This window comes from Thermobia domestica, chromosome 6, assembly GCF_964235325.1.
Source record: "Thermobia domestica chromosome 6, izTheDome1.hap1.1, whole genome shotgun sequence".
In the NCBI taxonomy this organism is placed as follows: Eukaryota; Metazoa; Arthropoda; class Insecta; order Zygentoma; family Lepismatidae; genus Thermobia; species Thermobia domestica.
The window spans coordinates 73,487,361-73,504,094 of NC_137459.1; the positions used below are offsets into that span (position 1 = coordinate 73,487,361).

Consider the following 16,734-nt stretch of genomic DNA (forward strand, 5'->3'; position numbering starts at 1 on the left):
CATATCACTAAGCAAATGATGCATGATTATGAAAAGAAAATACAATTATTTCCAAAATTCAATGTTTAAAATGAATTGTATTGATGGTTCCATGACCTCAGTCATTTTAATTCAATAATAGCATTTCAGCCGTGGACACTCTTGACAAGCGGATCGGGATTCATTTAAGAAGAGACGAAAATTGAAAATTGATACATATTAATCAACTCGCCAAAAAATGAAAGTGATATTTGTATCTTCTGACCACCAATCGAAGTAACTTTTCACGATATAGATATCTTATATCAACTTATGCTTGCAGATTCCAAAACGATGAGAATTTCCTGGAAGAAAAGGTGAACGTGCTGTAAACAAAACAAAGATGAGACTTGTTCGCCAGTAACTGCAGTATTGTGTCACGCTGTTTCTAGGCAAGAAATATGAACAACAGCAATGTTTTTTGGTAGTTGAATGATGAATTTTCTGTCAAATATTCCAAATACTACTCTATTTTTGTCATTAGGAAATCATACCTTGCAAGCCATTTTGTCATTTTTTTTTCTTTTGCAATTATAGAATTGTGACTTCGTAAACGTAGGAAGTCTTTATCCAAATCTGCTGTTTCTATTGTTGGAGAGCCATTGGCAACAGCACTTCCAACGTTCCACGTGAACTCTCTAACTGTAAAACACAATATTTCCTAAACTGCAAGTAGTTGAATTATAAATTAATTAAGACATAGCATAAAATAGTACTCGTCATCCACTTGACCAGAGTTCCCCAAATATTACGGAAATATATATGATTTACGTAAAGTGGCCCTGCATAACGTACACGCTAACGCTGTTGCCTCTGAGACGAGAGATCCCGGGTTCGATTCCTGTGGGGAAACTCAATCAAAAATATGTAAGAGTTTTTTCAGGCCATCCAACCTGAGTGACGTTTTTCCCATTAACATCAGGTAAATGCCTGGATTGTGCGTAACATACAGATCCCAGGCCGCTTCCCGGGATAGTGTGCTCGCCAAGGGACGTTATTCCTTATGCATAACGGGCTGGAGGTCACATATGCCAGTAATGCCCAGAAATATGCAGAAATAAACAAAGAACGAGATAAATGAATGACTTCCGTAAGCTTATATTTAAAATCCATTATGAAAAATCCGCATTGCCACATGATATCAGCACACAGACCTTGACCAGCAGACATATCTGTGTTAGCTAATTAGCGTACACACATAACTATTAATTACATACAATTATCATATTGAGTGCAATAAAACTACATACATCTGATAAGGTATATCATCGTTTCAAAATAATTGTTATCAATGCCAAACATCCGAATTGTCAACACACCAGATACAACTAGTCCACACTAATATATTATTATTATTAATATTATAGTACGGAAGGTGTAACGTCGTTGGCCTCCCCGCGAAAAGTTGTAATGACGTTTATGGGGAGTGACAGCTTGGTTACTCGTGGTTCGCTGAGCGCAGTAGATGGTTGGTCGTGATTCGCTACCCTCTTACCACACCCCCAGTGACGAGCAGGTCTAAGCGCGGGAAGCCAACGAAGTTATACCTTCTGAACTACTATAATAATAATAATAATAATAATAATAATAATAATAATAATAATAATAATAATAATAATAATAATAATAATAATAATAATCGAAGAACACAGAGTGGGAAATAATGTACGTACTTGCTTGAAAATCATCAAATGGTAAGATCGATTCTCGTAGTCGATAATTTTTGTTCGTGTTTCTAGTGTAATCAAGCATCACACGGTAAAAATGGTGGTATTCTTTATTCTGCACTATAATTCCGTGTTACCCGAGTTGCGTTAAATTCTGTTAAACATAGTGCAACTTATACTCCATCGAAATTTTGAATGAACTGGTAAATGATACTGGTTAAATCATGTACGGTACTTGACACATCTACTTCATTATGGAGTGAGTTCAGTAATGTATTATTGTGGTTTTGTGTGCAGCTGCGAAATAACTAAGTTTACACAAATGTTGTTGTTCTTATTAAGGTTAAATAAAAAAAATCACAGCTCAAAAATGTTTTCGTGAAATAAGTAAAATTTAATGCGTTCTTCGTTACTTGGTATAAATGTAAAGTACATCATGTAGACCTTTGTTCATAACTAAAAATGAAATAATAATACTAGCAAAAAATCCAAACATGAGATACACGGATACTTCGTTACTGCAAGGCCATACGTACGTTAATCTAGATTAACTTTTCCGATGCACAGGATTTTGAAGCAACTGTGATTCTTTTTATAAGCTATTCCAGCTATTCTAGTGTTCCTATTTCTGAAATCCTTCATCAATTCATCAACTTCTTTAACATCTTTATAGTGCTATTTTCATATTGTAAAATTAACATCATCGTCTAATTTAATACCGACCCTGTGTCAAACCAGTAAAGTAGTAGTCCCTTAGAACCACTTTCCTATTCTAATATCGTATTTTATTAACATAATAATTTGTCCATCTGTATGTGTAGAATCCGATACGGCAACGGAGCTCACATTACGGACAAAAAAGCAACAATTTGGAACAATAATAAATCTGAATTGTCACAAATGCTTCGACAATTACTACTGATGACAATACTACTAATAATATTAATTCATGTAATAGACATAGCAAAACACAAAATATATGCTTTCGAATGATCAGTTTACTTTTAGGAAGTCGGTCTTCTCATAAACTGCCTTGACAAAAGTATGATTTACAAAATATATATAAAATAAATACATTTTTAAAAACATATGCCATTTTCAGTCCTCCCTGAAAATTTTATTTAATCATTATTTTTTGTGGTTCAATCGGATTTATATTTCAAAACCCACGCACACACTAGTAAATAAAGAGACAAAAGAGAGAGAGGGAGGGAAGGAGAGAAATAAATAAACAGAAAGAAATGATTTGTGGTCGTCTAGAATACGCAGAGCTGGTTTTGAAGCTAGTTCTTTTCAACCTTTTCTAAAAGTTTGTCGTTTTTACTCTATGAGGCTGCGAATGCGTTCCTCCATTTCACAATGAAACATGGTTTTCGACCACTAGATAAATTTGTTTTATTTTGAAACTAATACTGCTTATAGTAAATTGTTACGAAACGCATTGCATTGAAACTTTCAGCAATATAAAGAGTAATCCATTATTGACTTAATTGCGCAATCATATTAACTTATTTAGCTTTTAATTAATATGTCATTACACAAACAACTAGCGACAAAGGAAATTCAGTGTAAAGATGTGGGTGCAAATATTGCAAACTAATGTTTAAACAAATAAAATTGAAATGTCTAACAACAATATTTACTTCCAGGCGACAATAGAAAAAAGTACAGAGATTGTGAAGAGAATTAAATTCAAGATTTCAAAGGATTTACACATCTTATGTCTTCTACATCCCAAAATAATAATAATAATAATAATAATAATAATAATAATAATAATAATAATAATAATAATAATAATAATAATAATAATACTGATACGGTAAGTTTTGGTCAGACGAAGTTTTCAAAAAAAGAAATGTATATTACCATTTTATTCAGACATCATAAAATTGTCTTTTACTAATAACTACGGTATAAATTGATCTATTTGAAGAAATGAAAGGCCTTGGAATGTGGGCTGTACTTTTCATTTATATATTTCATATAATACTGTTAGGAGAAAAACTGTGTACGTAAATTAAGCTTCAACGTATTTTACTCCTTATAAAAAAAAAAAATTGTTATGACTGAATTCTATGATGAGACATTGTATTTAGGGGATAGCTGAGAGGAATAATGAAGGGGATGATGATGATAATATGCTATAATAATAATAATAATAATAATAATAATAATAATAATAATAATAATAATAATAATAATAATAATAATAATAATAATAATAATAATACAATATTATTAACGTTTAACGAGAAAACTAGAAAAAACGAGACATATAATAAATTAAGTCCACTTTTGGTTATTTTCGACATATTTCATCTTGAAGATCTCTATCTAAAGATAATATCCGAGCTTAAAACACTGATCTCAACGTATCTTTAAAACACTGAGAACTATTCTTCAAATATCGGGGAAAAAATCAGCTTTTATCTCGGAAACAAAACCTTTATTGGCTGACGTGAGGTAGAATTCAATGGTGTCATTTGGAGCATCAGCATTCGAATCAAAGCGCACTTGCCTTCAAACTTACCTCGCTGTACGGCTAATTCTGGAAGTAAACCTAACAATATTGGTACTGTTGGAAAGATAATTCAATGTTCTGAAAATTTAATTAGGAATGTCCTTTCTATATTTCAACTCATTGGGGAGATATAGAGCAAAAAATAAAATATTAAGGACAAAATATGTCAGTTTTTAATGTTTATGTTAAATTTTCCGAAAAATCGTTGAGTCTATCCAAAGCATGAACACACAAAATCGTAAAGCACACCTTACAGATAAAACCGGAAAAAGAAATTCGTTAATATCTTGATTAGTCTCGGAGTTATGGCCTTTTATTAGAAACACTCATTTTTAGCTTCAGTAACGGGGAAGGGGGTGTGCGAGGGAACCTTCCGCTCGTATCAAGCGACCGGCGGTCTGAAAATGATCAGGATAGTGGACCTGATGATTTAGGACCACCGGTTGCTTTTACTCTCTCGGATTGATCCAACTCCTTATTTGGAAGACTTTTTCCAGATTCTGCCTCCCGTCTATCCTCTGTAGGCAGCCTTACAAACGTCTTTTCTGGTTGAACCATATCTAAGTCTCTGAAAACGAATTATTCTCGACTTTATTTGAAATTAGAATTCCCGGGAAAACAGAGAACTGGAATCATGTTTACGTAGTTTTTGGTGCTTTCAATTTAAGCACTATCTCAAAGTCCTGCTGTGGGCCGCGGTGGCTCACTGGTAGAGCGTTCACATCTGGAACATGGGGTCGTTGGTTCGATCCCAGCTCCCGCAAACTGAACTTTGTGGTAGACAAACATTGAGTGCATGAGTTTTCTCTGGGTTCCTCAATTTCTTACCACTGTCGTCATTCCACTATTCCATTCATTTCTCATCATCATCGTCTCCTTTAGCCTAGCCGGCATAATCGTGAGACGTAAAACTTAAAGATTTCATTTCATTTTTTTCAAAGTCCTACGGAGCGTGCTAAAGCACATGCAGGACATGCTACTTTCAAACCTTGCTGGATGGCCGCCAGAGCTTAACGTAAATCACTTTCACACAATATGGCCCGAATGGTTTGAGATTTTCAGACAATCTAAAAAGAGAATGTACAGAACATGAAACTGTGCACCTCACACAGAGTTCGGCACAAAAAAAAAAAAAAAGAGAGAGAGAATTAAGACAAACATTATTTTATATTAGCACCTAAATGGAGTGGCGTTATTTCCTAACACGATGGAAGCGTTATTTTCCGAAACAATATACTTGTTTTTCGATTGTCCTTTCTTAACTCAAACAGCGGTCATGGAGAAATTATGTATGGCCTGTCTTACGTAATGATCGTCCATGGGCGCATACCATTAGCAACATTTAGAACCTAATGTTGCACGGACAGGTTACCTACTTCTTGTGAAGAAACGAAAATCTGAGGGTTTTTTTTTCCCCGATTGATATACGGCTACCACGTCCATAGTTGCTTTTTCTCTCAACTCACGGCTGATACGTCATTGTTTCTTGTATATACAAAGACAATAAGTGCCATTGTATAGCACATAACCGCAAGTAATCGAATTACCAAACATGTGTTCTTGTTAGCAATGCAAAATTTGAAATGGCGTTATTACCCAACTGGTGTTATTTGCCGAAGGTACCTCATCACTCAGCTGAACAAAGTAATATATGCCAATATATATATAAGCTCATACGTAGTTTTCTAAAAATTTGAAAAAAAAAAATGTAATCTTAAACATAATATTGATGCAGTACAAAAACCTTCATATATTAGGCTGAAATTTATACTCAGGTATAATCTCATCAAAATCTTCATTATGACGCTACCAAGGCAACTATTACTTATTTATGCACCGTAGATGAAGAAAAATGCACTTTTAACTAGCAGTTTCATATATTGTTGTTTGATTTCTCGAAGCAATGATGTAGTACACTCAACGACAAAAGTTATTTCCGTTTGATGAAATTAATTTCGCAAATAACTTTAGAATGGAAGAACGATTTCAGTACAGTTTTCAGTAAATTCAAAAAAGTGTAATTTTCTATGCGTTCCCGCCATACCGCCGTTATTCCCAAAATACATTTAACGAAACGGAAAGAACTTTTGTCGCTGAATGTACATATTATTTATAATAAAGTGAAATAACATTAATAACTACAATTTTAAGCCCTGAAATGCATACAAGTGTCGCAATCAGAAATGCGCTACAAAAAAAAAAAAAAAAAAAAAAAACTCAAATATAGAAGATATCAGCTAAACAAAAATAAAACAGTAATAATTGTTGCTGGAGTAAAAAAAAATAGTTACGATGTTAACAGATCTAAATAATATACGGGATTCATTACATAATTCTTCTCTTAAAATCGTATTTCACCCTTTAACAATCTTAATAGGTTTGATTAGTTTCAGAACACATACACTTTTAATATGCTACATTTGCTTATTTTAGAAATTGAACCATAGTGTGAACTTAATTTAATAACATATATAACAACATATTTCTCCAGATTTAAAAGTTTACAGCTTTGCCTTGAGGTTAATTTTTCACTTGAATATCATTTCGAGCACGTTTACCTATTTCTCGTTGCGTACACCAGTTCCATCGGGAGAACGCTCAGTCTTTGTTCACAAAATTAGTGTCATCCATCAAATATATGACGTAGAGACCTGGATGTCAAGGGACAGCGGTTTATTACCAGTTCCCAGTAGAAGCACAAAACCGTGAAGAGCGTTCTAAACATTATTCTTCTAATTTCGAGAATAAATTCACAACAACTTATTAATTAACACTCGCACAGCGAAGATACTAGAAATAACGTATCCGACGAATATAGGGTCATTTTTGACCCATCAATATTTTTATTGTTTCCTAAGGATAACATAATATTATTAATAGATTTCCAACTAATTTAAAGCTTGATATTAGTGATGAGCATATTAGTCTTCAGCGGCGGATCCAGAGGTTAAAAATTGGGGGAAAGAGCCAGACAGCATCCAGACAATGATAGCTTCAGCACTTTCTTCCTGCTGTTTAATCAGTTCACGAAATATCTCATCTGAAGTTTTCAAAAGCTTTTGCCCGGACATTATTATCGCACAGAGAAAAGACGCGCACAGTTTATTTCCATTCTTTTTGTGCATGAGTGAAGTAGGACTAAAATGTTTGATATTTACTCTGACAGGCAGTGTTACCAGTTTGTGATGGGAAATTTCAAGTTCGCAAACATGAGATTTTCCAATATTATTAAATGTTTCCCACAAATATATAACGCACACAAACACACCTAGACATGCATTATATTACCATGCGTTTCCATTGGTACATATTTTCAAGAAAATTATCTCATATACTAAATATTAGGAACACAATATCCCACATTCGAGCCACTGATATGAATTTCCCGTTTTGTAGGATTTTTTGCCACTTGGCAACACTGTTTACATGTTGGAGCATGGTAAGGGAATGAGGAGAATATAAATAAATGATCATACAGAATGAGTAAAATGACAACAAATCGGACGGTGTGAGGTAGAGAAGACAAATAAAATATCCTTTACATAAACAGCGAAAACCGGGTCATTCACGACCAAGGCAAAAAAAATGTTTATTTGTGGTTGACAAATAAAGAATGCTAGAGTAATAGAAGCGTTACTGCCTGGTACGTAGCTTCAAAGAAGCATAGCTAGGACGATGACCGGAAAAAGGAAGAAGAAATAGGAAAAAAAGTTAAAATAAAAAATATATATATATATGGATCAAAAATGACCCGATCTCCGTTGGGCGAGTGTTCAACAACAGTGTTCTTAGTTGACAGTTGCAAAGGTACAAAAAATTAAGATCCGCCAAAGGCTGAATAATAATAGTTCAAATAGAAAAATGCACACGAGATGAGATGAAAATGAAGGTTATCATTTTAAAATACGAAACAGTTTTAATTTCTTACTTGATTTACATTTACATGCTTTTAATGTACGCATGTAATGGCTCAACCGAAAAATAGCAACAACAGTGTCCCCCCCCCCCAAGAAAAATACATTTTAATGTATTAAGGGCAAAGTAAACTTTGTTCCTTGTATTTCTAAGGTTCTTGCAATCTAGATGTGTAACAAAGAGGAAACAACATTTATCTTAAATAAGCAATTTTAATTTTAAGGTATATTCACTATTTTTATATATCCAATTTAAAGCCCTCAAAATTCCAGATAATATTCGAATTCTTCAGAGAAAAGTTTCAAGCTCTTTGTAATAATTGACCTAATTCAGATATGTGCCAAGTAAGTTTCCTTATTAAGTCAAAATGAAATTAAACTGTTTGCGCATACATGTACCTAAAAGAACCTGCGGCAATTAACATATAACGAGGTGAACAGGGCATTGTTCACAGATCATTTACATATTTAAGACTAAATTTTTAAACTTTTGGCTGTTCACTCTGCAATTAAACTAACGAGAGCTAGAAAATGATATTTCTCGGGTACACAGAAATAACGTTCAATATTTGCAAGCCGTTCATTAAAAGAAATCAGACTAAACACATAGCTATAATACAAAGTATCTCGAACGAAAATTACATGAATCGATATGCGTTAATTGCTAGGCTTTACTACTTGAACCAAATCTTTGTCATTTGATTCTAGTCACACCATTAGAAAATAACGCAAAGAGGTGAGAGTACAATTGAAGTGCATAAGTTCAGTAATAATTAAAATAAATTACTTCTACTTCGCAAAAAGTCATACACAATAATAAAATGCACGAGATAACATTTTTTTAAATACGTTTAGAATAGTTATAGGTATTTTAGTGTACTGCTGTTTCTTTTATGAAACTCTCTAGTGCAATTTCGTATTTCAAACATACCATCATGTTGACCATGTCAGAAGTATTATGTCTATATAACGAAATATAAGATAAAATCAGAAAAAAAACGCTAATGCTTTTTATAGGACAATCTCCTTGAATAAACATCTAGTGACAATAAGGTAATCTTTTACTTCTCTCTCTCTCTCTCTCTCTCTCTCTCTCTCTCTCTCTCTCTCTCATGTTTGCAACCCAAAAAGTGCTCAGCGTATAATATTATTCAATTAAACTACAAGTAAGAAAAAAAAACATATAGACGCAAAAGAGGAACAATATATTGCGCTAAGAGGAGGAAGAGACTAACAAGCTTTGACAACACAGAGAATAATAAAGTATTAAGCTACAAGTACAGCAATACCGGTAATGATAGAGCACTTAGAAACGCTCTCACACAAATACCTGGAATTATTTTTCTTTTACAATAAGAAATAAGGAAAAAAGATATGATGTTGTAATTTGTAAGAAGTAACTAGAAAAAGAAATAAAAGTAGATTAGTTGTTTGATATAACAGTTTTGACCATTAGAGCGAGTAAAAAGAATCGGCAGTTATTTTATGGCTTAATTCTTGGGTGGTTGTGTAAAGTGTGTTAAATAAATTGTATTTATTTATTTAGAAAACAACACAACAGGCTTATTGCCTAATTATAGTGTCGTATAATACATACATAGACATATATACATTTACCCGTACAATTAATCAATTCACTTCGAGTGTCAGGTACTCGGTAATAATCCTGTTTCTAAATACATATTCTGACATACTGAATGTATCTAATACATCAGTTTTATCACTTAATTCATTGTAGGAGTCACATATTCTCCACAGCGGAGATTTACTGAGAATATTTGTTCGTGCCCTTTGACAGAAAAAAATATACCAGTATTCCCTGGTCTTGTTCTGCCTGTTGGAACGCTCAGATATATTTTCGTGAGTAGCTCTGGACAGTCAATTTTATTATTTAATACTTTATATAAAAATAGTAAATCAAACATCTTTCGTCGATTCGTCAACGTTAGGAAATTCAAACTCCTTACTAAGTCCACGTAGGGAATCTGTTTGGGATATAAAGCTGTTTTCTTGTACGTAAGCATTTTTAGAAATTTAAATTGTGTTTTCTATTGCTTGTAAGTATTTATTTACATTCGGTGTCCAAGTAACGCACGCATATTCTAATCGGGACCTTACGTACAAATTATAAAGTTTAATGAATGTTGACTCGTTTCTAATCTCTTTACCCATTCTATAGATAAAACCGAGGTTTCTGAATGCAGCGTTAGAGATTGCATCGATGTGATGAGAGAAGGTCAATTTTGAATCAAAAATTACTCCTAAATCTTTAACTGAATTTGGTTTACACAGAAATATGCCATTAATTATATACAGATGATTGATGGGATTTTCTTTCCTTGAGAACGATAAAGACTTGCATTTAGAGATATTCAATGAAAGTTTGTTTTTGGCACACCATTGCCCAACACCCTGTAAATCCTGCTCGAGTTGTGTGCAGTCATCTATTGTGCTTTATTTAGAATATAATTTGAGATCATCGGCAAACAACAGAAAGTGAGAGTTTTTAACATAGGTTGAAATATCATTAATTACAAGAAGAAATAATAGCGGACCTAAATGGGATCCTTGAGGAACATCTGGTAATGTGGTAAATTTCGTGGTAATATATCCCTTGTAAGAGGCAGCTTGCTCTCGATTGCACAAGTACGAAGCGAAGTACTCTATTGCTCGTTTAGAAAAATTGAAAGATACCAATTTCTGTAGTAGCACGCATGGTCAACTCTGTCGAAAGCCTTACTGAAATCCGTATAAATGACGTCCACTTGACCGCCTTTGTCTAACTCTCTTGCTATGTAATCCGTTATTATTGCTAGATTGGTTGTTGTGGATTTATTCCTTAAAAATCCGTGTCGATGTTCAGATATGACAGGCTTTACATGGTTTAAAATTCTGTTGTATAATATGGTTTCAAGAACTTTTGCAAAGGGAGATTGGAAACAGGAATGAGATAGAGAACTTCAGACCCGTAGCCATCCTGATTTAGGAATAGGGAAAATGAGACCTTCTTTCCATTTATTCGGAAATATATTGGTTTTAATGGACATATTAAAGATAATGTGGAGTGGATGCTTGAATATATCTAAACAGCCCTTCAACACATACGGTGGAATGTCATCTATACTACAAGATGTTTTAGATTTCAGCGCTTTAATAGCCTGCTCAATTTCCTCTAATTCTATTTCCTTTATATGAAAGGTGTCTAATATACTACATTCCGAATTATTTGTTATTAGATAATTCGTGTCGTATTTAGCGGGTACACTACTATATACTGACTGAAAATAATGCGCGAATGCCTGAGAAATTTCTTTGTTATGTTTTAACTCGTAAATAAATAAAAAAGTTTTCAGGAAAACTGAATTGAAAGTTTCTAATTATTTCTTGAGATACCTCAGAATACATAAATTCAAATTGTTTGTGCATCTTTGAATTTGACTTAGCACCCTACACATACGTGTATATTACTTTTCTACCATTCCAGTGATACTTCTCAGGATGTGACTGGGAAATGGAGTTTTGTGCTTTAAGACACTTTGCATAAGCGTCCGAGAATTATTAGTATGATTGTGCAAATGACCCCGCGTAACATAGTCGCTAACGATTTCATCTTTGGAGCGAGCGGTTCCGGTCTCGATTCCTTGTGGGGACATTCGATTAAAATGAAAATGAAATGAAATCTTTGAGTTTTATGTCCCATGATTATACTTTTTAGATTGAGGGACGATTATTAAAGCAAGTGAATGATGAAGGAAGAATACTGGAATGAGAAAGTGGGAGGAAACTGGAGTACCCGAGAAAACCCACGAGCACGCTGTTGTCCACCACAAACTTACTTGACCGGGTATCGAACCAGAGGTAAGCACTCTACTACTGAGCTACTGTGCCCTCAGGACACTCGATTGAAAAGTTGCGACTATTTGTTTTTTCAGATCAGCCATGCTCAGTTAAATTTTTCCTGAGTTTTCCTCATTCATACCAGGCAAACATCGGGATGGTACCTAACATATAGGCCCTAGAACGCTTCCGTCTTTCCTCACTCCTTTCTTTCTACACCCTTCTTTGGATAATGTGCTCGCCAAGGGACGTCATCCCTCATACGTGACGGGCCTAAGACCATTGTAAGTCAGTAATGCTCAGAAGTATGTATAAATAAAATAAATCAAGTATTATTGTGCTGTTAAATTCATGTTCGCTTCTGGTGTGAAAGAGTACACGGGAATCTAAGTAATTAAAATAAAAGTGTTTAACTCGAAGGTCCCTGGCACAAGGGCCTGAATGATTAGACAGATATCGCGAGTATTTAATTACTACCAGAATACAGCAGGCTCCGTTTTGGTGAAATTCAAGTAAGGACTGCACTAAATATAGGACACATTTACTATTCTTATAATCTTCAGCAATTCTGTTAATCACATCCTACCGCATATGCAGCACCAAACAGTTCCAATGCAAAGTGGGTTGCATAATACATAGGGGTTATGAGATTCTTCTCTGATTGGGTATTTTTACTTGAAATTTTTAGTTCTGAAGTGTTATTTCAGAGAAAACCCACTTGCAGCTCGTATGCCACAGAGGCGATTCATAAAGTTTTTTTGCGCAGTGGGAAGAAAGACCAAAATCCCACTAAACAATTACTACCACAGCACTGCACTGTTTTAGTTGACAAGCAACCAATTCAGTAAGTTGGAACTATGCTTAATAATAATAATAATAATAATAATAATAATAATAATAATAATAATAATAATAATAATAATAATAATAATAATAATAATAATAATAAAAATAATTCAAACATTTTAAAAAGTATTTTACATAAGTTTACTATTCCATGGCATAAAGAGAATCGTGAAGCACAATACCGTATTCCTAAGTAGAGAGAAATCTAAAAGGGAATCCACCTACTATTACGAAAAATGGAAAGGTGGTCAGCTGCTTATGAAAGTATAAATCAATATCTTTGGGCATGTTTAGGCTTATAGTTGTTTCAAATTTATGTCCTAACTAATAATGTTGCAGATCTTGTTACTAAAAATGTTTGAATGTGCTATTTTCGTCATCATATTCTACTATATAAATTCAACTAGAAAAGTGCATGTTTGACACATATATGTTTGATCTTATTTCTAGCTAGCAAATTACATATCACCATGGTATCACTAATTCTTGTGAAAGACAATGACATGCAAATGATTTCCTTAAAATATATTTTCGAGACTAAAAGAGTAATATCGTTCTTACTTTCTAACTTCAGAAGGTCAACTTTCAGTGCTTAAAATATAGCTATATTTACGATATAACAGTAAAATATTTAGTTGCTTCACATGAAAATCAAAGAGACAATGGTTTCTTAAAATGTAACCAATTTGTATATGTCAAAAATCCGTTCTATACAATTTCATCTGCGAAGTCTTTTTCTCTTTCTTTAACACCTGTCAAAATATCTTATTGTGTATCAGAACACACAAGCTTGAATTGAGTTACTTCTTCTTCCCCCAGTCTTCCAGTAATCACCCCACACACTGATGCATCTTCAACCAATTTTACGACCGAAAACATCTGCTCTTAAACCTATATTTTATCTTTACGTTTCATTTTCCTTCTCTTCGATCGTTTTCAGCTGTGAGAGATTACAAGTTTTCTCATATTATGTTACTTTGTATCTTGTAATCCTATTTTCACTTTCCTTATTTCTCTAACACGTAAAAAAAAAAAAAAGCTTGTTTGAATTTAAGTGTCTTCTGTCCATGTATCAACACAAGATACTAACTGCTAAATCATAAAAGAAAATGCAGGTAGCGTGTAGGAGGTAAGTTTCTATTCATAAAGAAGAAAAAAATATCTTTGGAAACGTCTGGAGATAACGTTGTAGACTCAGTAACTAGAAGTTGTTTTCCCTCTGTTTTAACCATTATTTCCACACGTTTCCTGGACAGAAAGAATCTGTGTTTAATATACAAAAAATAAAGACGAATTCTGACGTTTATGTTGAGATGTTACTAGCATTGATAACATTCAGCCTGAAATTCAAACAAAATTGGACAACTATCTTAGTAAAATCTCCAATGTCCAAAATGTATACTGCAGTCTGTCAGTTAAATGTCACAATTATGATTCTAACTATATAAGTGATCAAAATATTACGGAAGATTCCGGAAAAGTCGGTTCAGCACTAAGAAATTAAATCAGAGCTCTAAGAATAACCTACAGAATAACCAGAATAATGTGTGACATTTTTTGTGTTCGAACAGGATATTTGTGTTCGTGATAAAGTATACAATTTAAACATAAGAGTATCACACAGAAAATGGATATTTCGGTCAATTAAATGTGGTTTTAATAATGAATCACAATTGGTTGCGTGCGGTTTTTCCTCTTTTCTGTTTAGTCAAATAAAACATATATTAAACAAAGAATAGAAGTACATTAAATTAAATTAAATTGAAAATAAAATCCTTAGTCCAATATCATGAACTTATGTCATGAACCAAAAGATGGATAAGAGACATAGAAATAATTTGACTGTTTAATTGAAGTGAAACGATTCTCATTACTTCCGACGCCATATGAGACAGGACTTACTGTTAAAACGGAACCAGAAAGGCCATTTGCGTTTGCATTCGTAGCAGTTACTCCCACCGGGAATCAAAACCGGGAAAACGTGCATAGGAAACACAAAACATTAGTTACTTAGAAGCCATAGAAAATAATTCGTGAAATGGCAAAAAAGAGAGGGGGGAGATAATGGAAACATATGAATAAAACTCACAAATATGTTGTTCTCCAGAATAAACACATGGTCTGAGATTAACTTAAATACCTCTTGCACAAGAAGTAAACGCTCTACCACCAAGCCGTTACACGCAAAATGTAAAAAATGGGACGAAATATGGATGTTTAAAGCTAATCTCTATTCCGCTTTACAAACATTGTGTCAGAATTCTTTCGTAAATATGTTTAGTCTGTATATAATTTATAATTATTAATACCTGGTTGCAAGAATGTTGTCATTAAAGCAAACCTTTAGAACACAGATTATTAATGTCCCAATATGTATTTAAATTCTCTCGCACAAACCACAGGACAAGCATAAATATGTGAAAATATTGATTTAACTCCATTGGTTTACAAATTTCACAAACCTACACTATAATAAGCTACTTTCAATTTCTCTATGCGGTCACAGGTATTATTAATTCTCCGAGTGGGCCCATATCAGATTATATTTGATTAATGGTTCGTGGATGCCTTGTTGGAAATGCAAAAACCAATTTACTTGCTAATTACTCAGGAGATAGCACTCAATAATACCCCATCGAATTCGTCTACATAAAAAGGTATACGCAGTCATTTACAATTAATTGTTGTTCTCTTTTATGAGAATTGATTGTTTCAGCAGAACAATTTTGGCTACATATAGGGTGATAGAAAAGTCACGTACAACAATTCGAGCAAGTAAATTTCTTAGTATTTTCAAAGGATTTGTGACATATTCAACAACGTGATATAGTACACCACGCCATAATTTTCTGACAGTTCTAGGGTATCTCAGGTAAAACATGTGGATTTTAAGTCCTACTGTCTCGTCTGTTTACGTAACTACTTAAAGTGGAACCCCGCTTCGTCAGTAAAGAAAACCTGAACAAGGTATGCGATTTCATGGCTGCCAAGAAGCGCGGAAACATGTGCTGTAAGTTGAGTGATGTTTTCTTCTTATTATTATTTGTTTTTGTTTCTTTTATCCAACTCACTGAGTTCCTGCATAAAGCGTACATTATATGCACAAATGTGTAACCTCTTCGTTGCGTTATAAGCAGTCATGTACGACATTTTCTCTACTTTTATCTTTCTCAGGCTCTTTGACGGTGACCGTTGCATTCATTTCCTTGAATTTTGCCAGTTTAGCCTCATCAAAATGGTAGCCTCCCGAATGCTCTCCTGTCTGGAACTAAACAACATTCGCGGAAACGGATAATTAATGTAGTTATCGTCAAATTGATAGACACTGCCGAATCCTGATATTACTGCTTAAACTCTTCCACAACACGTGCAAAAATAAATAAATAAATAAATAGACTGGAAAAAGTAATAAACATAAAAACCTGTAGTTTTTTTTTTTCTTCAAGAACAAAGAATTTTCAAACAAAGCAACCACATTACTGACGACACCACACGACTGCTAAATGACATATGGCTTGTATCCTAATTGTTATTACCCCTATAGTGTCATCTAAGTAAAAAAAAAAATCCCACACTATAAATGTTAAACGATAAACAAGTTTCCTATACAGTAACATAGTTAGTATGTGACAATATTCCCTCATCCAGTAATATTGTGAGCACTCTAATATATTTTAAAAAAATCAAATTAAGTATGGTCTGATAGCCAAACCAACATTAACATTTTCAATCCTAAACCCGAGTAGGAGTTGCAGTACCTAATTGATGCAACAGGGTGGAGCCCGAGTCTAGAGTCATTCCGTACCAATCTTCGCAAAAATCTGAGTACAGTAACTCAACGCAAAAGAATGAAAAATAATTATAACTGATATGCCGATTATCGCAAACTAAATCGCAAATGTTGCGTTCCGTAGACGCAAACCGCTAC

The 16,734-nt window shown here is 33.6% G+C and overlaps 1 protein-coding gene across 1 annotated transcript in view; it reads right to left on the reverse strand.

The window, feature by feature from the left end:
- The window catches only part of LOC145688051 (inactive phospholipase C-like protein 2), a 662,718-nt gene that overhangs the window by 310,271 nt on the left and 335,713 nt on the right, over window positions 1–16,734 (reverse strand). The gene's annotated exons all lie outside the window — the stretch shown is intronic.